The following is a 23354-nucleotide window of genomic DNA, read 5'->3' on the forward strand; positions in this document are numbered from 1 at the left end:
CTGATCATAGTTAGCTAGCTCCTGCCTCCTGGTCCTGACACTGTCTCTTGCTTTAATTGCACTTCCTATAAAAGCCTGGCCCTGCCACTCCCTCAGTGCATGATTATTCTGCTTGACAACTCCATTTAGTCAAGCTCCACATTACCTGATATTCCACTATTCCTGCAAAGACTACCCAAAAACGACTCCTGGCTTCCACCTGACTACGCTTCCCGCCTCATCCTTTGTACTGCAAACATGACCACCCGATAACGACTCCAGCTTCCTCCTGAAAATGCTTTCCACCTCATCCTTTGTACTGCAAATGTGACTACCAAATAACGACTCCAGCTTCCTCCTGACTACTCTCTAGTCCCGCTCAGCTACTATACCATTGGCTCCTAACCAGTGCCAGTTAGACACTACACAGGTACTGTGAGCCCTATAAGCTAAGCTTATGGGATCAAAATAACTGAGTCTGGGGACATTATACTCACCTTCCCCACCATTCTGCAGGGGTCAGTGGGTCAGTGCTTTGAGCGGTGCGCTAAGTAATCCTCTCTTTCTAAACTTAGAATTGGAGGACTACTTAGTGGTCCACTCAATGCACAGCAGCCAGTTTCAGCACTGACACCGGGGAAACAGTAGGAAAGGTAAGTATAAAACTTACATCCTTGACTCAGTGGGTCACCTACTTTGAGCTTATAAGCTTAGCTTAAAGGGTTCACAGTACCTGACAGATTCCCTTTAAGTACTGCTAAAAACAATATAATTCCTCTGTTCTTGCATTGCCTGTTTTCATAAGTTTAGCCAATCATGTGGACACCGGAAGCAAGACTCAACGTCTTATTCTAACACAGCTCAGCATACAAAGCTCCATTTTCTTGCCCAAGAACTGCGCCACAATTCTGCTGGATTTAGGTATGGATACCCAACTGTCGAAGTCCCAGATAATATGTTGTCGAATCAAATTTACGAAATTGTATGTTGATGTACTAGATCTTTTATAACCCCAAAACTGATGCTATGGACTCTACCTAGTTAGTTTTAGGCCTGTTGCAAATGACGGAAAACATTTGGGATGCCACAACTCTTGTCCATTCCCCTATTCAATATAAAGTGATGCATATTTAGTATATATTTATTAAAACATATCACAAAAAAACAAATAAACCCCAGGCACAAAATCCTAAAATGGAACCTAGTAAATGTGTTTTCTTCATTTCGGCATGTTCATTCTGTCTATTTATATACTCTGTGTAATAACATTATAAACCACTTCATATTTTCCCTACTTAAGTTTGGCCAAAAGCCAAACTTACACACATGACACTGTTTTTAAGCCAAGTTCATATGCTAGATGCAGATCACACTTTAAGGGTGCTAGTCTATATTTTCATTTATATGCCAATAATTCTCACACAAGATTTGCCAATGTTTGTTAAACATGGCCACATACTAATGGGAGATGACTGTGGATAACTGCATGATATTTCATTTGTGTAGAACTCCTTATCTACAGTACATAGTGCTCATATTAACAGCTGACACAATATATAAGTGCATGAGCCTAAAATGACCCCCATTACCTTTAGTAATCTTCCTAAAATCATTATGATAATCTGATGTTATAGAAAATGCATGTAAAAGTTGACTACTGTTAGCTTAGTTTCGGCTGTGAATGTGACCCTCTTCTAGACTTCAACAGAGCCTCGTGTGATCCCCATGTTTACCATGGAAATTGAGTTGTGTTTACCATACAATATATACACTTAAAGGGGTTGTCCCGCGCCGAAACGGGTTTTTTTTTTTTGCATAGGCCCCCCGTTCAGCGCAGGACAAACCCAAGGGATGTGTTGAAATTAAAAAAAAAATTTTTACTTACCCGAATCCCCTCTCTGCAACTTCTTCCTTCTTTTCCTCCAAGATGGCCGCCGGGATCTTCACCCACGATGCACCGTGGGTCTTCTCCCATGGTGCACCGTGGGCTCTGTGCGGTCCATTGCCGATTCCAGCCTCCTGATTGACTGGAATCGGCACACGTGATGGGGCGGAGCTACGCGATGATGCGTAGAAGGGGGCGGAGCTAGAATGCCGCTCGTGCCCGGACCGACCAGAAGGGAGAAGACCCTTCTGTGCAAGCGTGTCTAATCGGGCGATTAGACGCTGAAATTAGATGGCACCATGGAGACGGGGACACCAGCGCAGGGAAGGTGAGTATATAACTTCTGTATGGCACATATTTCATGCACGATGTAAAAAAAATTACAAAGTGCATGTATATGGCCATACAGAAGTGTTTAACTTAACTTGTCATCGTGGGACAACCCCTTTAAGATACATGCTTGACACAACACACTTTCAGGCTATAGAAAATTGGGTCCAAACATCAGCAACTGATGGACATCGCGTGGTTTACAGGCAAAGTGTGGTTTAATCCGTGTGGCCACATGAATAGGTCAATCAACATGAAATCCATAAAAATCACTGTATCCCAATAAAGTCAGTGTGTGGCGTGCATTGTTCCATCATCGCCTTATCTTCTTTAATGACACCAGCGGAATTTGTGAATCACTTGGATGATTAAAAGCTGCTGGATGGTTACTTCAAGCAAGATGAGGTGTGCTGCACTGAGCAACGGGTTATACCAGATAACTCTGGAGGTCCCTTTCAACTCTACCATTCTATGACTTGTCACATGTCCAACCAGAGCATGGTGGAAATTAATTCTTTCTTTCAGGACAAGATCATCTTAAAAAGTCTGCAGCCACCAACATCACTGGATCTTACACCAGTAGACTTTTTCCTGTAAGGCCTCTTAAGAGTCTACTGGGCCACTTAAAGGATATAGTGATCGCCAATAAACCTTGCACCATCGTCGCACTAAAAAATAACATTAGATGTAAAATTGCCACAAGCGATGTGGTCATGTTGCACTGCACTGTCAACAACATGAAGCGTTGGGTTTAGAAGTACTTGGAGATCAGTGGTGGCCACTTTCAACATCTTCTGTGGTGGTTCGGAGCACACCAAAATCCAAGGTAGATGTTAGTATTCACTCTTGTGAGACATCATTGACCCAAATACAAATATTCTGAAACCCACTGTAGATGAAGGAGCAGATTAACAACAATGATAATAATTAGAGATGAGCGAGTATAATCGCTAAGGCACATTGCTCGAGCGAGTAGTGCCTTAGCCGAGTATCTCCCCGCTCGTCTCTAAAGATTCGGGGGCCTGCGCGGGTGGCAGGTGAGTTGCGGCGGGGAGCGGGGGGCAGAGAGGGAGAGAGAGATCTCCCCTCCGTTCCTCCCCACTCTCCCCCTCCGCGCCCTGCCCCCCAACGGCCCCCGAATCTTTAGGGATAGGCGGGGAGATACTCGGCTAAGGCACTACTCTCTCGGGTAATGTGCCTTAGCGAGTATACTCGCTCATCTCTAATAATAATCTTTATTTATATAGCGCCAACATGTTCTGCAGCACTTTACAAATCGGGGATATAAAAAGCAAAGCATTGTTATTCCAATCTGGGATCTTCAACAGGCATATCATCAGGTACATATATTTCATTAACCTGACAAAGATTCCATTTAGGAATTAAAATGTCTTATCTGCTTTTCCTTCATTTGAAAAAAAAGAAGAATCCTGTCCTTCATTTTTGTGAGTACAGTATTTTTGATCAAAACTGTTTGGACACAATGAAGTCATATCCTAATCTACACTAACTTTAGAGTCAGTAGTGCCTATCATCGAGGCGGACATCACATGTACCTCAACTCTTAATGTAGGAGGATATTCAACAAGAAGAGCCTTTTAACATTCCCTTTTTGTTCAAAAGATCTGTTGATCTTAAGCCAAAAACTGCTTATTGTGCTGTTAGGTCCCCTGCAGCAAGTTATACTTTGTGGCGGGAACCCACAGAAATTGTTCGGGTCCCATGTAATATCACTATAACTAAAGTGGAGCTTTAGATCCTTCTCACTGTATTCAATGAACTGCATTAGGCATGGATGTGCCAGATCATGTAGAGTAAAGGTTAGAGATGAGCGAGCACCAAAATGCTCGGGTGCTCGTTACTCGGGACGAAATTTTCGCGATGCTCGAGGGTTCGTTTCGAGTAACGAACCCCATTGAAGTCAATGGGTGACCCGAGCATTTTTGTATATCGCCGATGCTCGCTAAGGTTTTCATTTGTGAAAATCTGGGCAATTCAAGAAAGTCATGGGAACGACACAGCAACGGATAGGGCAGGCGAGGGGCTACATGTTGGGCTGCATCTCAAGTTCCCAGGTCCCACTATTAAGCCACAATAGCGGCAAGAGTGGGCCCCCCCCCCTCCCAACAACTTTTACTTCTGAAAAGCCCTCATTAGCAATGCATACCTTAGCTAAGCACCACACTACCTCCAACAAAGCACAATCACTGCCTGCATGACACTCCGCTGTCACTTCTCCTGGGTTACATGCTGCCCAACCCCCCCCCCGCACGACCCAGTGTCCACAGCGCACACCAAACTGTCCCTGCCCAGCCTTCAGCTGCCCTCATGCCACGCCACCCTCATGTCTATTTATAAGTGTGTCTGCCACAGGAAAAGCAGGCACACACTGCAGAGGGTTGGCACGGCTAGGCAGCGACCCTCTTTAAAAGGGGTGGGGCGATAGCCCACAATGCTGTACAGAAGCAATGAGAAATATAATCCTGTGCCACCGCCATTAGGAGCTGCACACGTGGGCATAGCAATGGGGAACCTATGTGCCACACACTATTCATTCTGTCAAGGTGTCTGCATGCCCCAGTCAGACCGCGGTTTTTTATAAATAGTCACAGGCAGGTACAACTCCGCAATGGGAATTCCATGTGCACCCACAGCATGGGTGGCTCCCTGGAACCCACCGGCTGTACATTAATGTATCCCATTGCAGTGCCCATCACAGCTGAGGTAATGTCATGTTTAATGCAAGTGGGCTTTGGCCCACACTACATGCCCCAGTCAGACTGGGGTTCTTTAGAAGTGGACACATGCAGTTACAACTCCGTGTGGACCCACGGCATGGGTGGCTCCCTGGAACCCACCGGCGGTACATGAAAATATCCCATTGCAGTGCCCAACACAGCTGATGTAACGTCAGCTGTAATGCAGGTGGGCTAAAAATTAATTGGATTACACTGTAGGCGAGGGCCCCCAAAAATTGGTGTACCAACAGTACTAATGTACCTCAGAAAAATTGCCCATGCCCAACCAAGAGGGCAGGTGAAACCCATTAATCGCTTTGGTTAATGTGGCTTAATTGGTAACTAGGCCTGGAGGCAGCCCAGTTAAAATAAAAATTGGTTCAGGTGAAAGTTTCAACGCTTTAATGAGCATTGAAACGTATAAAAATTGTTTACAAAAATTAGATGACTGAGCCTTGTGGGCCCGTTCGGCGTGATTATGTGAGGTTTCAGGAGGAGGAGCAGGAGGAGGTGGAGGAATATTATACACAGATTGATGAAGCAAAAATGTCCCCGTTTTTGATGGTGATAGAGAACGATGCTTCCATCCGCGGGTGCAGCCTACGTATTGCTTAGGTATCGCTGCTGTCCGCTGGTGAAGAAGAGAAGTCTGGGGAAATCCAGGCTTTGTTCATCTTGATGAGTGTAAGCCTGTCGGCACTGTCGGTTGACAGGCGGGTACGCTTATCTGTGATGATTCCCCCAGCCGCACTAAACACCCTCTCTGACAAGACGCTAGCCGCAGGACAAGCAAGCACCTCCAGGGCATACAGCGCGAGTTCAGGCCACGTGTCCAGCTTCGACACCCAGTAGTTGTAGGGGGCAGAGGCGTCACGGAGGACGGTCGTGCGATCGGCTACGTACTCCCTCACCATCCTTTTACAGTGCTCCCGCCAACTCAGCCTTGACTGGGGACCGGTGACACAGTCTTGCTGGGGAGCCATAAAGCTGGCAAAGGCCTTGGATAATGTTCCCCTGCCTGCGCTGTACATGCTGCCTGATCTCTGCGCCTCCCCTGCTACCTGGCCCTCGGAACTGCACCTTCTGCCACTAGCGCTGTCGGATGGGAAGTTTACCATCAGTTTGTCCACCAGCGCCCTGTGGTATAGCATCATTCTGGAACCCCTTTCCTCTTCGGGAATGAGAGTGGAAAGGTACTCCTTATACCGTGGGTCGAGCAGTGTGTACACCCAGTAATCCGTAGTGGCCAGAATGCGTGTAACGCGAAGGTCACGAGAAAGGCATCCTAACATGAAGTCAGCCATGTGTGCCAGGGTACCTGTACGCAACACATGGCTGTCCTCACTAGGAAGATCACTTTCAGGATCTTCCTCCTCCTCCTCCTCTGGCCATACACGCTGAATGGATTACAGGCAAGCAGCATGTGTACCCTCAGCAGTGGGCCAAGCTGTGTCTTCCCCCTCCTCCTCATGCTCCTCCCCCTCCTCCTCCTCCTCAACGCGCTGAGATATAGACATGAGGGTGCTCTGACTATCCAGCGACATACTGTCTTCCCACGCCTCTGTTTCCGAGTGCAAAGCGTCTGCCTTTATGCTTTGCAGGGAACTTCTCAAGAGGCATAGCAGAGGAATGGTGATGCTAATGATTGCAGCATCGCCGCTCACCATCTGGGTAGACTCCTCAAAGTTTCCAAGGACCTGGCAGATGTCTGCCAACCAGGCCCACTCTTCTGTAAAGAATTGAGGAGGCTGACTCCCACTACGCCGCCCATGTTGGAGTTGGTATTCCACAATAGCTTTACACTGCTCATAGAGCCTGGCCAACATGTGGAGCGTAGAGTTCCACCGTGTGGGCACGTCGCACAGCAATCGGTGCACTGGCAGATTAAACCGATGTTGCAGGGTCCGCAGGGTGGCAGCGTCCGTCTTGGAGTTGCAGAAATGTGCGCTGACCCGGCGCACCTTTCCGAGCAGGTATGACAAGTGTGGGTAGCTTTTCAGAAAGCGTGAACCACCAAATTAAAGACATGGGCCAGGCATGGCACGTGCGTGAGGCTGCCGAGCTGCAGAGCCTCCACCAGGTTACGGCCGTTGTCACACACAACCATGCCCGGTTGGAGGCTCAGCGGCGCAAGCCAGCGGTCGGTCAGACCCTGCAGCAGTTCGTGGGCCGTGTGCCTCTTCTCTCCTAAGCTGAGTAGTTGCAGCACGGCCTGCTGACGCTTGCCCACCGCTGTGCTGCCGTGCCGCGCGACACCGACTGCTGGCGACGTGCTGCTGCTGACACATCTTGATTGCAAGACAGAGGTTGCGTAGGAGGAGGAGGAGGGTGGTTTAGTGGAGGAAGCATACACCTCCGCAGATATCACCACCGAGCTGGGGCCCGCAATTCTGGGGGTGGGTAGGACGTGAGCGGTCCCAGGCTGTGACTCTGTCCCAGCCTCCACTAAATTCACCCAATGTGCCGTCAGGGAGATATAGTGGCCCTGCCCGCCTGTGCTTGTCCACGTGTCTGTTGTTAAGTGGACCTTGGCAGTAACCGCGTTGGTGAGGGCGCGTACAATGTTGTGGGAGACGTGGTCGTGCAGGGCTGGGACGGCACATCGGGAAAAGTAGTGGCAACTGGGAACCGAGTAGCGTGGGGCCGCCGCTGCCATCATGCTTTTGAAAGCCTCCATTTCCACAAGCCTATACGGCAGCATCTCCAAGCTGATCAATTTGGCAATGTGCATATTTAACGCTTGAGCGTGCGGGTGCGTGGCGGCGTACTTGCGCTTGCGCTCAAACAGTGGCGCTAGCGACGTCTGGACGCTGCGCTGAGACACATTGCTGGATGGGGCCGAGGACAGCGGAGGTGAGGGTGTGGGTGCAGGCCAGGAGACGGTAGTGCCTGTGTCCTCAGAGGGGGGTTGGATCTCAGTGGCAGGTTGGGGCACAGGGGGAGAGGCAGTGGTGCAAACCGGAGGCGGTGAACGGCCTTCGTCCCACCTTGTGGGGTGCTTGGCCATCATATGCCTGCGCATGCTGGTGGTGGTGGCTCCCCAGCAGATCTTGGCACGACAAAGGTTGCACACCACTGTTCGTTGGTCGTCAGGCGTCTTTGTGAAAAACTGCCACACCGTAGAGCACCTTGACCTGTGCAGGGCGGCATGGCACAAGGGGGCGCTTTGGGAAACAGTTGGTGGATTATTCGGTCTGGCCCTGCCTCTACCCCTGGCCACCGCACTGGCTCGGCCTGGGCCCACACCCTGACTTGGGCCTCCGCGTCCTCGCCCGCGTCCATGTCCTCTAGGCCTACCCCTACCCCTCAGCATGGTGTATTACAAGTAGTGCAGAAACAGAACGCTGTAATTAAATGTGCCGCTTATTGGCCTGTGGTTGGAGGCTGACTTCGCTTACGGAACGCCAGGAAATAATTTTGCGCAAGCCTGCTGTAACACTTAGCTGGCTGCGTATGAATTAGGAGGACAACTACACCCAGCACAGACCCAGAACACTGAGGACAGTCACAGGCAGCCCAAATAGATTTTTTTCCCCAAATGTTTTTGCAAAGGCCCACTGCCTATATTCAATAAATATATGTCTTCTGTCCCTGCCTCACAATATATGTCTTCTGTCCCTGCCTCACCACTACTGGCCCTGGAGTATGTATAATTACTGCAGGACGCAATGCTCTGCACGGCCGATATACAAAAAAAAAAAAAAGTGCAACACTGCAAAAAGCAGCCTCCACACTACTGCACACGGTTAGATGTGGCCCTAAGAAGGACCATTGGGGTTCTTGAAGCCTAAAATACTCCTAACACTCTCCCTATAGCAGCTCCGGCACCAACAGCACTTTCCCTCCTCTATGTCAGAACAAATCTGTGGCGAGCCGCGGGAGGGGCCGATTTATATACTCGGGTGACACCTAATCTCACCAGCCACTCTCTGCAGGGGGGTGGTATAGGGCTTGAACGTCGCAGGGGGAAGTTGTAATGCCTTCCCTGTCTTTCTATTGGCCTGAAAAGCGCGCTAACGTCTCAGAGATTAAAGTGAAAGTAACTCGAACATCGCGCGGTACTCGTCTCGAGTAACGAGCATCTCGAACACGCTAATACTCGAACGAGTATCAAGCTCGGACGAGTACGTTCGCTCATCTCTAGTAAAGGTCCTTTTGCCGGGACAAGCTGTTGGGCAAACGATGTCCAGCAGCGCATCCCAGTGAACCTTGCTCCTGTGCTGTTAGACAGGAGTGAGTATCGTTGACATCGTTCACAGTGCTGCCGAAATGGAGGCGGAGCGGGCCTCGGAGCGTTCTCTCCCGGCCATCTCCATTCACAGTAATCATTGAAAAGTGACCGACTTCTGTTTACACTGAACAACACGTCATTAAAGGGGTTGTCCCTCGATAGCAAGTGGGGTTAAGCACTTCTGTAGGACCATATTAATGCACTTTGTAATATACATTGTGCATTAAATATGGGCCATACAGAAGTTATACACTTACCCCCTCCGATGCTGGCCTCCCCGTCTCGATGGCGCCGACCAAAGCTGCCTTCTGCCTGGATAAGACGCGCTTGCGCTGAAGGGGCCACTCCGGCGTGCTCACGCCGCAGAGGTCTTCTGCGCATGCGCCAGCACCGGAGGGGGTAAGTGTATAACTTCTGTATGGCCCATATTTAATGCACGATGTATATTACAAAGTGCATTAATATGGCCATACAGAAGTGTATAACCCCACTTGCTATCGCGGGACAACCCCTTTTAAGTTTTCTGCATGCTGAAACTGAACCATTGAACAATTCTCATTCAGCCTCTGCATGCGTTTACACGGGACGATTATCCTTCCATTTCCCCTGGCAATGAAGAATAATCGGCCAATGTAAAAGGACCCTTAGAGATACACTTTGTAGCCATTCTCCAATTTGCTTAATAGGTGAGTGTTCTGAGCAGAGGACCAACTTCTTTCAACTTCAGATTTCCTAACAGAGTATTTGAAAATTAATTTTACAAAGCCAGCTAACTCTCATAAGGGTATATACTTTTAATTGGGTGTTATCTATAGAAGTTGGGTGTCATTTCTGGGAACGTGATTTAGACCATGAACTTAAGGGTGCGGGCAGACGAGCGTAGGCGTATTTACGTTCGCACGAGCGCAACGTATAATCGCCCGAGCGATCGTTTTTCACCGCTCACGACCAGAGCTAGAAAGCGTATTTTCGTTTGTTCCTACTTTGCAAACGGTCTTTTCGGCGATCGAATATGCGTTGGTGCGTATTTCGGTCGCATATGTTCCGTTTTTTTTCGAATTGCCGTTTTTACGCGCTGTAAAATCGCCCATGTGAACGAATACATTCGAAACCATTGCCTCAGATGGTCACGTATGTACGTTTGGTCGCAAAAACGCGCCGTTTATGCGCTCGTCTGCCCGCACCCTCAGTCACAAAGTTTACAGACAACTCATAATCAATGAAGGCTTTGCCAAGAATGAACAAGAATCCCTCCAGGCTAATTATTTTGTATCCCCCTTCATTTGTTTTCATTAAAGAAAAACTAATAAGATAGACAGAGTTGAACTTGTTGAATGACCGGACAAAGCAGTGTTAAAATCTCAACAGCTCTAATTACCAGCTGAGCAGTGTAAAAACTATGAATAAATGTCAAGCTAGGAGATAAGCTCTTATCTTAATCTAATGACTCTGCAGACTTAATTTGTCAGGCCAGCCTAGCTGATGAAAAACAGGTTTGTATTCTCCGGCTTTCGCAGCAACAAGCCTCCAGATCCTTGAAATAGAATTGTAATATCATCAGTGTCATCCTGCAAAAATCCTGCAAGTACGCCATTGAAAATTCTTATTGCCCTGAGAGAATGAAGTAGTTCTCCCGGTTGCTCCAATCATCTTGACAATACAGATATTATATTTTCAGATGGGAATCTATAGGTGATCGTTTTCTGTGTTCTCTCATCTTTATAAGGTTATTTTTGTTACAACCAAAGTAAAATATTGATGGATAATGAGTTTTTTCCCCTGTTTTTGCAATTGAAGAGAACAAGTAAAGCACTTTGCAAAAGTTTTAGGCAGGTGTGAGAAAAGATGCTGAAAAGTAAGAATGCTTTCAAAAATAGAAGTCTTAATAGTTTATTTTTTGTCAAAATGCAAAGTGAATGCACAAAAGAGGAACCTAATTCAAATCACTATTTACCGCGAATGCCCTTTATCTTCAAAACAGCATCAATTCTTCTAGGTAGAAGAAAGTTTTTCAAGGAACTCAACATGGAAGTTGTTCCAAACATCTTGGAGGACTGACCACAGATCTTTGGTGGATGTAGCTTGCTCAAATCTATCTGTCTCTTCATGTAATCCCAGCCAGACTGGATGATGGTGAGATCAGGGCTCTATATTGGCCATGTCGTTACTTCCTGGACTCCTTGTTCTTCTTTATGCTGAGGATAGTTCTTAATGGCATTGGCTGCATGTTTGGAGTCGTTGTACTGCTGCAGAATTAATTTGGAGCCAATCAGACGCCTCCCATGACGGTACTACATGATGGATAAGTATCTGCCTGTATTTCTCAGCATTGAGGACACCATCAATCCAGACCAAATCCTAACACCATTTGCTGAAATGTAGCCCTAAGCTTGCAAGGAATCTTCACCATGATTCACTGTTGTCTACAGAAGATTTTGTAGGGAAGTAAACATGATATGTCTTTCATCTGCTGCCCTTAGTTTCCTTGGCCAACCACTGCATCTATGATCCTCAATATTGCCTGTTTGTGCTTCTTCAAAAGCGCTTGAACAACACATCTTGAAACCCCAGTCTGCTTTGAAATCTTTGCCTGGGAGAGACTGTGTGAAGTCTTGTGTCTTGTTGTTGTGCCCAGTATTGCCATGTTGTATGACCTGCTGTTTGAAACTGTCTTCCACAACCTCCCCTTTTTAGAACACATCTGTTTCTGTTTCAGTTCACTTTGTGCAAGTGTACCTAGAACATACAAGGGTTGAATCGCGTAGCTGTTCCTACAAGTGAAAATACGGACAAATCCACACCATTTAGGTGGAGATTTGGCCTCTGGAATTATTGTGGAATTGCTGGGGTTATTACATTGTGAAATGCCAACAGCTATCCCGTCACATAAGAAGGCGGCCTTATGCTGTATTTGGACAGGACAATGTAGTACTATGGCAGGGCCATAGTAATAATGAGCATGGCATAGGTTTAAGTAATGCTGAAGTCATAGCTGATTAATGCTGAGATACAGAGATTTAGCATATGAGATGCTATGTTGTTATTTGCATGAGTATATTGGAAATTGCAAATGTATATTATGCTACTGATTTGTGTAGAAATGTGTGACATAGCTGACTGACCTATTCGCTGCCGTTTATTAGTGACATGTGAAACTGACTGATGGTTACTTTCTGACTGATAATGAGTATTGTGCAGCTGAGGAAGTGCCATTGTCTCTGTTGTGGCCTGTGTGAATGTTGTGTGATTTGATCTTAAACCCAGGCACAGTGGCCATATTTGTGGTGTTCTTTAGTGGCTACCATGCTGGACTGGGTAAGCGTGTTTGCTGAACAATTCAGAGGACACTTTTGACCCTGCTGGGTGGTGCCTGCAGATTTATAAGTAGTAGGGTGTGGTGTACAAGTGGAGTTTATGATTCCCACATTGGTAAAGTGTACAAGAGAGATGCACAAGGTTCGAGCAGGAGTTGAGCATGACTTATAGTTGTGAATCATAGAATAGTAGAGTTGGAAGGGACCTCCAGAGTCATCTGGTTCAGCTCTCTGCTCAGTGCAGGATTCACTAAATCATCCCAGACAGATATTTGTCCACCTTGGTTTGAACACTTCCATTGAAGGAGAACTCACCACCTCCCATGGTAACCTGTTCTACTCATTGATCACCCTCACTGTCAGAAAGTTTTTTCTAATATCTAATTTGTGTCTCCTCCCTTTCAGTTTCATCCCATTGCTTCTAGTCTTTTCTGGTGAGCTGGGAGAGAAGCTCTGGAGAAGAGGCTGGGTGCAGTTCGAAAGTAAGAGTCGAAGAAATTCCTAGAGCCTCCTGTCCAGAGGAGAGAGTGTCTGAATAGTTGGAACATTATAGCTCTGGTAGCTCCAGCCAGGGAACTGTTGATTTCCGGAGTCTATAAGAGAGACTGAAGACATGAAGACTACCCACTCACTGGCGTTTGCGATGTTTGTGCGTGAAAAATGCCGCGTTTTCGCTGCGTTTTTCCCGCGTTTTTCGCAGCGTTTTCGCGGCTTTTCCATTAATTTCCATTGACTTTCATGGGTGCATTAGGAGAAAAATAAGGACACATATGCAACTGACAGTTCCTATGTTAAAAAACGCAACGCAAAACGCCAGTGGACAGGAGTACATTCAGTTCTAATTGCTCTGCAGGAAAAACGCAAAACGCAAAGAAAAAAAAATCGCCAGTGGGTGGGCGCCCTAAGAGTGGGAGGCAAGTTGAATGTCTATAGAGTACGCAAGGTTAGATAAGTTATCCTAGGAGACTGAGTAACTAAGGGACTATAAGGCTGGGTTCACATTCGGCACACTGGCTCAACTGATCTTTTGAAAAGTTCTCTCATGAGGACAGCATTGATACATCTTCCCCTCTGTAAGGCTACATAGATAGAAATGTTGGATTGCTGCAAAACTCGGCATGACGTTATATCTCAGGCTGATGATTACAGTTGTAGTATGATTAGAAACTGGGTCTTGTTACTAGAGACTCTCAAATTTCTTCCCCGTTGACTTTGAGAAGGGGCACATCTTTGCAATGAGAAATGCAGGATGGTCGTTTTGATGATTTCGCCACCATCTAGGCCCTTCTGAGCAAGCTGTTAGGAGCAGTGGTTACGTGAGGGCATACACACACGGTCAACAGGCTCCAGTCTGAGACAACAGACAACCGGTGGAGAGGGTCCTTTGATCCACCCTCAAGCATGAGCAAATCCAACAGTTTTGTAATCCACCATCCAGACACAAGTTGCACTTTTATTATAAAACCATGTCTATGCCTGGACCATTAAGAGGCTTTAGCAGAAGGAAAGTTGGTGTCACATCACCTATTATGTGTCCAGCAATCAACACCCCAAAACCAACGCTTTAATTTACAGTCATGTCATGAATGAGAAACCTGGACTGTTACTGTGTGGAACCATACCGTCTTCAGTAAATCCTGGTTCTGTTTAAGAAGAAAAAAAATAACAGAAAGTGGCCATATACTTACTAATATACTGATACAAGAGGGCAAGTAAAAACAACCCATCCCTCTACATGCAGACAGCCAGACTGCTAAAATGAGGAGCAATTAGTACATGTGCAAGGCACTGATGAGCAACCACTTACACGCCTTCTTATATTAAGGGGGAGGCTGCTTAGTACTGTTCCTGCACAAAAAAAGCAAATACAGGGTATCGGACTATATGGTACGTGTAGTGCTTTCTGGTGAGTGCTTCGTTCCGGCCTTTGCTGTGGAGTGACACACTTCCCCAACTACAGGTGTGATGGTCTGCGGAGCCATCACATAGAAGAGTCGATCACCCATACCACAAGTATGACGTTCAATAACAGCTTAGTGATATGTTCAGGATATCCTGCAGCCACATATGTGGCCTCTCATGGCGGCTTCCAAGAGGCATTTTTCAACAGGATAATGTTCACCCACACACAGCAAGGGTTTCCCAGGAATGCCTCCAGCAAGTTGCCACACTTCCTTGGCCTACCTAGTTGGCAGATTTATTGCCAATCAAGCACTTATGGGATCTGCTGGGATGCCAGCTTTGGCAGCCTACGAGTGTGCAGGATCTAGATGCCCAATTGGTCCAATGTGCTGCAGGATAACTTACAGAGTCCCCGTTTGACTGTATCCCATCCTGTATCTAGATTTGAACTGACCCAATAATGTACAAGAGCCTGCTTTGAATTATACAGTTCTGTCCAATAAACTTATCTTTTCGCTCTAATATTGTAATCACTTACACAGATCATCATTACAATCACACATATAACATTTCATATGATTCCAACAACTTCTTCATGGTGCATTATCTGTTCTGTCAATGATGTGTTGTTGCAATGCAGGGATGGTAAATGACCATTAAGGGGCTTAATGGCAGGCTAGATGAGGAGAACGTTGGAAGAAAGAGGGTGTTTCTATTTATGTGATAGTGGTATATACAATACCTATATTTTATATTGGAGTTCACAATACTCAGAGTCTAATGACTTGGATTTGAGGTGATTTATGACCAGATTGTAAAGATGGGAAGGCCTGGAAAAAAAGGGAAAAAATGTGGAAAAAACAGTTTTTTTCCTAAGCCATTATTTTCCCAAAAAATTGAAAAAAATGTGTAGAATATTTTCTTTTCCAATGATAAATGATATGGTATTCAAACTATATAACATAAAAGATGACTTTAGAAAAAAACCTTTTTTTTAACCCATTTTTTCAGGCCTTCTCATCCCTACTTGACTGTAGTAATTATCTCATGTTTTCCTGTGTTTCCTGACTTTGTTAATATAAACTTTTTTTTTAACTTGATATCAATAATGCTTGCTATTTTATTATTACTCTGGATAGCAGATGACTCGATTCTGTTTGTAGGTATAGTAATATTACTCATTATATTACAGGATTATGAGTACCTTTTTACATGTGGTGTTTTAGGTCACATAGAATAGCTAAATACATTGGAAAAAAAGTTGTCTGAATCTGACAACTTCCCACTACAGGATGTATATGAGGGGTCTCCCACTGGCAGATATTGGGGGAAGAAGGATCAATCGAATTGGATTTCAAAATATCTAATCCTATGTACCCGCTGGAAATACATTTTAATTCAGGATGTAGTGCTTTTCTGCTGCTTGAAACTACTCAATCACTATATAGAGATCTTGGACACCATCTATAACAACAGTGAGTGATAAATATGATTGGCAAGTTATTAAAAGCACTTGTCACAGCTGTGTCCTGAGACCTGAGGTTCTATAGGTGCTCTGCAGTTCTCCTGCTCAGGTGTGGGGATTGTGCTGGCCAGGCGTGTGTGTGTCTCCAGTCAGCCAATCACTCCAGGTCAGTAAACATATAGCTGTCTTCCCAGGTGTGGGTGTGGTCAGCTTTCTCTGTTCTCATTCTGTGTGTGTGTGATGTGAGCAGGTTCTATGTGTGGTGGCTGCAAGAAAAGTTTGTGTCTTGTGGTTTTGTTTGGTTATGTCGCTGGATTCCTGGTTAGTGTAGAGACTAGCGGTATTGCAGGAGCTGTGACGTGGCCCAATAACTTCCATATTTTGGCTTAAATGTCAACTAATACCTGGCATTTATAGCATTAACATCTGCTACTAGTGTTTGTGTATTGGCTGCTGTATGGTGTGATTATGGCTCTGAGCATCTTCTTATCCTGTACAGATGTCGCTGTCGGTGGTGGCATGTGTATGCATCCTAGCCTGGGTGTGTGGGTTCCTAGGGGCAGCAAGGGCCTAGATCCGAAGACCGCTTGACCGCCCTTATTGGGGCGATGTCCCAGCTCAGGTAGGTCCTTGGTCACCATTAGAGTTGCGCGAACGTACTCTGCCGAGCTTGATGCTCGTTCGAGGATTAGCGTACTCGATGGTGCTCGTTACTCGAACGAGCACCATGCCGTGTTTGACTCCGTCCCAGTTTTTGGCCCCTCCCCGCTGTGACGTACCTGTTTTGGCCCCACCGCGACGCAGCGCGCACATCAATGGAAATTTTTTTGGCTGGCTGGCTGGAAGAGAGAGAGAGAGGAAGAGAGAGAGAGGAAGAGAGAGAGAGAGAGGAAGAGAGAGAGAGAGAGGAAGAGAGAGGGAGAGAGGAAGAGAGAGGGAGAGACAGAGGGAGAGAGGGAGAGAGAGAGAGAGAGAGAGAGAGAGAGAGAGAGAGAGAATGAGAGAGAGAGAGAGAGAGAGAGAATGAGAGAGAATAAAAAAAAAAGCTCGGCACCCGGCGTCCCACATACAAAAATGCTCGAGTCCCCCATTGTAGTCAATAGGGTTCGTTACTCGAGTAGAGCTCTCGAATTTTACGAAAAGCTCGACTCGAATAACGTGGACCCGAGCACTTGGGTTCTCGCTCATCGCTAGTCACCATCCTTTGTAGAAGATATGGAGTGGTGTTAATTGGTGTTTGTTTCACTGAGTGTTCCCTATCTTTAGTAACGTTTGTGTCGGCCTGGTGCTCACTTGCCCACACAAACGTAATAGCATTGGAAAGTTCATAGCTTACAAAGAAAAGACTGGAAGCTTTACAATCTTATGTGGAGAGCCCATTGTTATATGTACTTCAAATCAAGTGAGGAACTTGAGTTGGACCTACATAAAAAAATTCTCTGTAGCCTAAATGGGTATAGCAGCATCCCTCACTGTACTAGTGGTCAAAAGGAAACGCAATTGCTCTTTTTTGTACCTAGGGGAGGGAAGCTTACATAATTGTTCTGGTTCAGTTATCCATATGGTATGTTATGAGCTGTCAACATACGCTGGTAGCTGATATTGTATAATATAGTGCTCCAACCATATGGTAATCCATTTGACTATAGGTTTGTTTGAATAGGTGCTATACTGAGGATATAAATGATAATGTTCATCTTGCCAAGCAATATGTAGATAATGTTCTGCTTCCAACGGAACACATTACAGTAATTAATGCAAAACATAACGGGTTAAATGAGCATAAAACTATTATTTGTACATTAAACTTCATTTCATCATATATTCATGACCTGTTTTGTTAGATCAGCAACAGGAATGGAGTCTCGAGCACTCACTATAGTTGGGAAGCCTTCCATAATATACATACACATCTGCTGCTGAATTATCAGTTTGCTTCAAAAACCTTTAAATGATTAAAAAGGTTGTTTGTCCACAATATTAAAAATACCTTGTAATTAACATTGCATTTTAGAAATTGGAAAATTTCCCAGAAGCCCATTCTTTTCCTCTTTTCTGTTTCATTGCATTTTGTGGTAATAATACCCCAGCCTGTATGAAAAAAACATCAACAACAAAACCTGATGGTAATGAAAATATGTAATTAATATCAGCAGTACAAAGTATGTGCGTGGATGGGAGGGGTGATATTTGCAAGGAATTACTGCTGTAGACCGAACAGTAAGTGAGAAAACATAATGGCTTTTAAATAGCTGGTGGCAGTAAGCAAGTTGTATGGGGAAAAAAACTACTTAACATTGTCTCGCAGACAAATGCATCTTGTCCAAGTACAGTAGCTTCTACGGAAATAGCATCTTCTGTGTTTGTGTTATACTGTGTTACGGGCATAGCAAATAAACAGATTGGAGGCTGCGTTGATATAAAGTGGCTGCTTCTTACAAAACATCTTCATTTGAACTTTCAGGGTATGTTCAGTTTACAAAGTGGTATCCATCATTACTTACCACCGCCACCGCTTTTATCTAAAGACGAGAGTCACGTCTGGAGCATTCACTGACATTAAAGGTTAGTAGGGTCACTCATCGGATGGATAAGTCAACGCAAATGTTGCCATTAACAGCTATAGTGTTGGGGTCCTTTTACATGTAACACTTATGGTTCAATTTATCGTTGGATCATGAAAAACTGAAAGATAATTGATCAATATAGACTGAACGACAAATTATAATTTCTTTGCTTATCGTTCAGTTGTTCTTTCATGGCAGTCATTCATCTATGAATGGCCATTAACACTTTATTATCTTCATTTGCATGTAAAGGAACCTCTAGGAGTTGTTTGTAGAGCCCAGCTTATGTTTAAACACATGCCCAGCTGTGTAAACAGCTGCCTTCAGATTGTATTGTTCTCCTCATGGATGCTGGCAGACTGCATTGTACTCCTCCTGGCTAGTGTAAATATTTCGCAGGGAGAACATCCTGCAGTCTAATGAAAGCTGAGCGAAATATATTCAAATGGAATGTATTTCTTCAGGATTTCAGCAGCTGAATGATGGATTTTAGGTGAACTGAAATCCATTGTTCAAACGAAAACTGCACAATTCCTGCGTTTACATGTAACGATTATCGCTCATATTCGGCCATTTGGATGAATTTTAAGTGATAATTATTGCGTGTAAAAGGACCTTTTGTGTCTAACAATTGTCCCATGTAAAAGAACTCTAACAGAGATACTCGCTATATTCACTCAACTTGGGTGATTATAAATGTGCCATCTTATTGTATGGGGAGGAATGGCTTATATCAGTGTTCCTCAACCTGTCCCCCTCCAACTTTTGTGGAGCTACAAAGCCCACCATGCTCTGACAGCATAAGATTGGGCATGTGGAATTTTGGTGCCTGATCTTTTTGTTCTCCTTAGAGATAAGCCGCTGCCAGAGGTGTCAGGCAGCAGATTTCTACTCTCTGCCCAATGAAAACACATGTGTAGGAGCGAGGTAGGAGAAATAGTTATCGATTGACAGCTATTGAAGGTGTATTTGCACATAAAGGTGTGATAATACTTTTGTAAAACCAATAGTGCATGGCCTACTAGAGAACTCATAGATTGGCATTAATTATAAAGGGATATCCACTAGCTATAATTATGTAATCTTGGTGGGAAACAAAAAAGTATATACAATTTATTCGACACGACCGCAAGCATGAATACTCTGCTGAGCATGCATGCTTATTTCAATAGGGAGAGGGGAATAAGTGGCTGCCAGACTCCTCTGCTTACCTGCTGTTGGAACAGAGTATCGGGCATGTTGAAATCTAACATAACTGATCTCTTCTTCTCCCAAAATCTTCCATTCTGACAAAATCATCAGGCCCGCATACAAATTCTCTTATTTTTAGACACTTAGGTAATTTGTTTGTGCAAATGTCCAAATCCACATAAGAAAGATTAAATCCAACTAACAGATGTCCCTCCAGTTATTTGTTCAGCTTTTGCTTTGGTTATGTTTCTTTAGCAAGTACTATGTTTCACTCAAAATGGCTGCAGCCATGTTGCCGCAGAGTCATGGACGAAAACACGTAAAAACTAGACAAATGATTGGTGGGAAATTTGGTTATGAGGCGTTATTTTGTTTATGATGTGGAAGAACTGGTTTTGCTTCCGATGTGAATGAAATAAGACTTTCTTTTGCGCACTGTGCAATATTATTATTTTTATATTGGAAATATGTATACATACACTCACTACTTGACTATCCAAACTCCAAATTTGGAGTCTATATCTTTAATTCCTCCTATGAATCACTTATGATTGAATGCATGGGATAACTTTGAGCAAATAACCAGTAATCACTAGAAATGGATTAAGAATATGCTGCAGTCTGGAATATCATTGGTCATTTTTAAGACCCTCCTTCACAAAGGTAGGCTAAACCTGCCATTTTTGGTGGGAGAGACCAACTATCTTGTGTATGTGTGTGTGTGTGTGTGTGTGGGGGGGGGGGGGTTCCCAACTTTCTCCTGACAGGTAATATCAGGGGAAGGAAGGATCAGGCATGTGGAATACCTGATCCTTTTGTTCTCACAAGAAATAAACCATCACCAGGGGTGTCTGGCAGTGGCTTAAACCCCATTTATACGCAAAGGTGATCGCTCAAAATTTGTTCAAAAGATAGGGAGAATACAGTTTGAGCAATCACTTCACATAAGCTGCTAATGGGCACTAATGCCTATTAGCAGCTTATTACCTTCATTTGCATGTAAATGAACCTCCCTTTGCTGTATGCAGATAATAGCAGGTGATCTGTTATCTGCATACAACCCCTTTGTTATGTCATGAGACTGCAGCTGAAAACAATGTTATCAACACTGATGTGGAGAATCACAGCATGCGGTGCCTTCTATCAGCTGCCTGGCTGAAGGATGGATTTTAAACTCAACATTAAATCATTGTTTGGCTAAAAAGCAAAGGATAGTAGCATTTACACACAACAAATATCACTCAAAAGACATCATTTCAGCAAATTTTGAGCAATAGTCATCCCGTGTAAATGGGGCTTTACTCTTTTGTCTTCATTAAAAACATGCACATGTTTGGCCAAGCTTGTATGTGTAGGGTAGAGTCAGGAGGAATAGTTTACAGCCAATTGAATGTTTGGCTGACTGTGACAAAGGTGTTTGGGTACCTTTACATGATCGAAAGAGGAACAATGAACATGTACTTTAAGGGCAGATACATTATCTTACCAAAAGAGATAGGAGACCTGAGCAAGAATCAAAAGTAGTGTTTATTTCCATATGTTACTTCTTAGTGGGACCTCATTTGTCCCTAATGACATTGGATACTTTCTGTGTCATAATTTCTACCAATGTCTGAAACACTTCAGCTGGTTTTTCCCTCCACTCATCCTGCAAATGTTTGGCAAAAAGATGGACGCTAACCCAATGTTCCAGTTCATTCCAAAGATGTTCAGTAGGGTTCAGCAGGGTTCTGTGCAGGCCAGTCCAGTTGTGGAACATCCATATACTCAAACCAACGTAAAACAGTGTTGAATTAGTGACAAGGCACATTGTCTTGATGGAAGTACTACTGGCCATTTCCAAAGCATTGCCACATTGTCAGCAGCGCATTATTGTCTAGAATGTCAAGATACACTTCCATAAAATGGTTCTTGTCACTACAACCAGTTGACTGAGACCATGCCACGTAAACCCTCTCCAGATCATAATAAAACCTCCACCATACTTAACTGTTGACACAACACACTCAGGTAAAAGGTGTTCCCCAGGCTTCCCTCACACCCATCTGATATTAAGATGAAGTAGGGTGATTTGGCACTCAATAGAACGTTCTTCCATTGTTCAACTGTCCAATGACGATGCTCCTTAGACCACTGTAGACAGGTCGATGCATTGCGCCTAATGATGGATGGCTTGTGTGCAATGGCATAACCCGTATATCCAATAGCATGCAGTTCGCATCGCAAACTATGGCTGACACTTCCAAGGGTCTGCATCTTATGAAGCATGATTTAGAATACATGACATGCTAATAAGACACAATCCATTCTAGTGATAGGGGTGTCCAAATACATTTGCTAGGATAGTACATGCAAGGTGTAGTAGGACAATTAATTTAGCTTTTTATGAACATCTGATAGTTGGTGAAGAAGGGGGCCATGCATCTAGATTCTGTCCTGCAGTATGTCAACATCATTGATAGCGTGTGTGATCATCTGTAGTCTAATTACTGCCTGGGTCAGTGAGATGAACATTACGTTGCACTCAAGCAAGGATGATTGATGCCTAAACATTTCAAGGGAGAAATGATAAATCTCATAGCTTTGGGGATAAATAAAATTTGTCCAAATGTATTTTCCCAAATGAAATTATAGCACTGCATTCCAATTTAAAAACAGACTGTAACTTGCATTGGTAAGCGGACATAATAACGTAACATCCCATATGTTGCTTAGTGGCATAGTGCTCAGATTAGGCTCCATCCCCTCTGTTAGGCAAAGGTGTATAGAGAACTCTGCAGCTGAAATCTGTTCATCTCCCATACAATGTAGCCATTTGGAGTCCCAGATGTAGGAAATTAACTAATCCGAGCTCATACACTCATGAAAATACCCATCTGGCATATAGAAACAGCAGGCATTAAAAGCACACAAATACAACCTCACATTTGTTATGGAGTTTCATAAACAGACATTTTAGCAGTCGGCATGTCAGGACCTTGAAGACATTGAGTGACAGTGAATGGAATCATACAATGCTTGCAACAACAGATAGGGCTGGATTAGGTTAAAAGTAATTAGATCACTCTGTCTCTCTTCCCTATCCATTTTACCCAACTAGAGATATTTGTCTCTTCTGCATGTTTTTAATATGCTTGTTATTAGTTCACTATGGCTACGTTAAGTGCATTTCAGGGTCATCACCCAAGGTTAATTAGTTGTGGTTGAGTTACAGTCCCGGCACGTTAAGATGGGAACAGTCTTCAACTTCCGTCTCTGTCTCCATGAGAGAAATAGCCTATATAGGAAATGGAAAAGAGAGATACCTATCTAAACGTTAATTCTATTAATCCCTTGATGGCTGGAAATACCACCCATACTGAGTAATTTGGCAGCCAAGGAGTTGAAAACATTTATTCGATTCTTTTCCCAGCTGCAAAACAAACAAAGAGCTCCTTGTATTGTATCTAGTCTCATTCGACTTATAATGCTTCTCGGCACTTCTAGTCGAGTCTACCTTTTTAAAGAACATCAAGTAATAATAAAAACAGCAACAACAATATAATACATTGATCACAAAGCTAAACAGATCACCACATCTAGTACTTAACAACCTGGTGATGCGAAGACATTGGATGTGATTATGTGTTTGGATGACAGTGGAACTCCTAAAGGACTTGTTTACAGATTTATATCCCACTGACAATGAAAAGTGTTACAGAAAATCAATTATATCAAGCCGTAAAGCTTATTTATAAATGGTGTTTATGGCG

Source organism: Eleutherodactylus coqui, chromosome 3, assembly GCF_035609145.1.
Source record: "Eleutherodactylus coqui strain aEleCoq1 chromosome 3, aEleCoq1.hap1, whole genome shotgun sequence".
NCBI lineage: Eukaryota > Metazoa > Chordata > Amphibia > Anura > Eleutherodactylidae > Eleutherodactylus > Eleutherodactylus coqui.